This window comes from Procambarus clarkii, chromosome 33 (genome assembly GCF_040958095.1).
Source record: "Procambarus clarkii isolate CNS0578487 chromosome 33, FALCON_Pclarkii_2.0, whole genome shotgun sequence".
NCBI classification, from domain to species: Eukaryota; Metazoa; Arthropoda; class Malacostraca; order Decapoda; family Cambaridae; genus Procambarus; species Procambarus clarkii.
In genome coordinates this window covers 8,203,398-8,206,900 of record NC_091182.1, presented here as the reverse complement: position 1 = coordinate 8,206,900, position 3,503 = coordinate 8,203,398, and the positions used below count along the sequence as shown (strand labels likewise).

The 3,503-nt window shown below is 43.4% G+C and overlaps 1 pseudogene; it reads left to right on the top strand.

The window, feature by feature from the left end:
* Nucleotides 1–476: 476 nt before the first annotated feature.
* On the top strand, nt 477–3,059 carry LOC138370718 (tRNA (guanine-N(7)-)-methyltransferase-like; annotated as a pseudogene).
* The last annotated feature ends 444 nt before the right edge of the window (nt 3,060–3,503 follow it).

Below are 3,503 nucleotides of genomic sequence, written 5' to 3'. Positions count from 1 at the left end.
GACACATACCAAACATCCATGATCCCTCCCAATTATTAAAGATTCTAGAACATCATGCACTTCCGGCGGCACGCACTCCGGGCCCCCACGCACTCCGGGAGGCCCGACACACATATGCAGTCAACATGTTTCATCAACAGCTGTGCAAGTTCACTTCCTCGTACCACTGGAGATTGCTGCGAACCCAAAATGTTTCGTCTGAGAACATTTAATACAAGAACATTAAGTACAACAGATGCTATGTAGTGATTGTCTACAAGAAGACCTCATCCAGCAGACGATCCCGTCGTCATAACCTCGGAGAGCTCAAGAGGTTCCTGCTCATGCTAACACCGCCAGGTGATGAACATTCCTCGACATGAGCGCTATGTGATGAGCATTCCTTCACATGAGCGCTATGTGATGAGCAACTGCAGCCATCGTGTTGGGTTTGAGTGTTGTGAGTGGTGAGCCGGACTACGGTGCTCGGTGCTCACATGGCCACGTGTGCTCTTCGCCCCACAACCAACAATGCTCAAATAATGGAGAGAAAAAGGCCTCCAGAGACAACCTATTCTCCCTTGCCAAGCTCTCCAGTAATTTACTAAAAATGCCTAAATCACCACAGAAGGAAAATTATCAACTGTGTGTGGGACATTTGGGGCTTGACTAAATATTAATGTAATGAAAATCAATTACGAAGGACCACCCGCTTTTATAGTAAAGAGGGAAACTAATAAAACATGATCATTAGAAAATTCCTAGATGAACCAGTAACTATGGATAAAATACTAGAGAATATGATCAATTATATAATTAATGGGCTGTATAATTTAGCTGAATCAAAGCCTCAAACACCTACATTGGGGGGTTATTACTGGAACTTCATATATGTCCAGGAACTAGTGTGGTTCGTGCACCAGTTCATTATGCAATAATCTAATCCTATGACCAATTATAGAATCATCATATTTGTCACCAATAAGAACAGATTATGAACATGAGAAATTAATAATTATAATAAACACATGTTAATCCATAAAACAGTGCTCCGCATGAATAATACTACAGATAATGGAATTTATGGAATACGGAAAGGGTCTTGGCTTGAAGACGATTTCCAAGACATCGGTTATGACTCATCCTCGGAATCTCCTGGACTCCTCATGGAACACTGGGAGAAGATTAACACGGGAAATGACAGCTCGGGGAATTCTTCACACACGCTGCAAATCAAATTATATTCAGTAGCAACAGATTAAGCTGCTAGACATCTATGTTCAAGAAAATTAAATCAAAGAATGGAGGCAGATAATAACCTGTGGTTTTTTTATAGTCGCTCTGCGTGACGACAAGCTACCCAGCTATAACCCCCTCTTAAATGATGCATCAAATGGGAATAAAGGTACTTAGCTAATAGGACACTGTGTAAGTCAAGGCTTGCCGAAGTTCGCGTCCTAGGTTCCGGCGTCGTAACGAACACGTGGTGTCGAGCCTAGCCTAGATGTTGACGCGCTTCTCTGGCCGGTCACGTTGTGTTACACGGAACAAATTTAACAGGTTCCTGGCTGAATGTCAAATTAAATCTCTTGACAATTCAACACAATGTATAAAGTGACACTGACACCAGCTAAGTTGTTGTCTGCAAAGGTTCTTCACACCTCACAGTGGCGACTTTCGTCTTGAGCTCTTGGTGGCGTCTACCCTGGTGGCTTGGGTAATGGCGTCTCTCTCTGAGCGCGTCGCCTCGTGTACTGGCGTCTCCCCTGCCCCGCTCCGCGTCCCGCATTTGATACACAAATTATTTACTACGAATATTATCATTTCTCGCAGTTGTGATTGAAATGCTCGGATAAGGACGGGTTTATATTCAGAGGAGTTAAATATTATTATTTGCCCGTTTTACGATGGTAAACGAGCAATGGAGATGAATTAAAGTCTCTCCAGGGCATTCACGCGTGACGTTAAATTTATTACCAGATAACAGTTATAACTATAACGCTCTATTTGGCATTAGTTGGGGATCAGTTTATCTGTAAATAATTATCACACAGAACACTGTTGTTTTATAGAGAATCAAACTCAATTCTCACACACACTGGATATAGTTGTGTTTATTATAATGGATTCTGACGCAATACTGGCGTCTGGTGACTTAAGAATTCTAGCCTTATTGTACAGATGTAATTATTAGTACATGTGAACTCTACGTTTGGTTAATTTTAATTACTACAATGATTAGTAGATTTAGTAATAATTAATAATAATACAACAGTGTTGTATTATGTTGGACATTTCCAACACTGTGTGCTCACTTCAACCCAATTACCGGACTGGAATTGGAATTACAATAGACCTGAGTCCATACTTTCCCCAAGTACTTGTCTGCAGACAGTACCAAGAAGGTGGAATTTGCCGACATTGGATATGGCTATGGAGGAGTGTTGGATGTCCTTGCCCAGATTTTTCCTGACACGCTTATGTTAGGCATGGAAATACGGGTGAAGGTGCCAGACTTTGTTGTTGACCGCATTCATGGCTCGAGAGATAAGAAGGATGTGCCTGGCGGATATCAAAATGTAGCTTGTATTCGTACTAATGCAATGAAGTACCTTCCAAATTTCTTTGAGAAAGGCCATTTAAGCAAAATGTTCCTGTTTCGTCATCCACACTTCAAAAGAGCCAAGCACAAATGGAGAATTATCAATGCATCACTCCTGGCAGAATATGGTTACGTTCTGCGTGAACGGGGACCTTGTGTACACTGACGGATGTGAAGGACCTTCATGAGTGAATGGTTCATCATTTTACAGAACATCCTTTATTTATTCGTGTGGATGAGAATAATTTGGCTAATGATCCAGTGGCACAGTGCCTATTTGAGAGCACCGAGGAGGGTCAGAAGGTATCCCGCAATAGTGGAGACAAGTTCCTGGCTGTTTTGTCGCAGCATGTTAGATCCAGGACAACTTAGCATTTTGGAAGTGTGTGTACAGTAACAAACTGTATCAGACGACAGACGAGTGGACGCCTGACAGCTGAGTGGACAGCGCTTCGGATTCGTAGTCCTGAGGTTCCGGGTTCGATCCCCGGGGCGGCGGAGACATATGGGCAAAAAGTTTTTCACTCTGATGTCCCCTGCTACCTAGCAGTAAATAGGTACCTGGGTGGAAGACAGCTGCTACGGGCTGCTTCATGGGTGTGTGTAACAAAAAGGAGGCCTGGTCGAGGACCGGGCCGCAGGGACGCTAAGCCCCAAAATCATCTCAAGATAACCTCAAGAGAAGAGTAGCGAGGGCAGCCAAGTAACATTCTTACACATGTCCACTACTGTGTACACTACCAACAATCTCTTGCAGCTTCACGCCCCAGTACAACAGGTACACATGTCCACCACTGTGTACACCACCAACAATCTCTAGCAGCTTCACGCCCCAGTACAACAGGTACACATGTCCACCACTATGTACACTACCAACAATCTCTAACAGCTTCACGCCTCAGTACTACAGGTACACATGTCC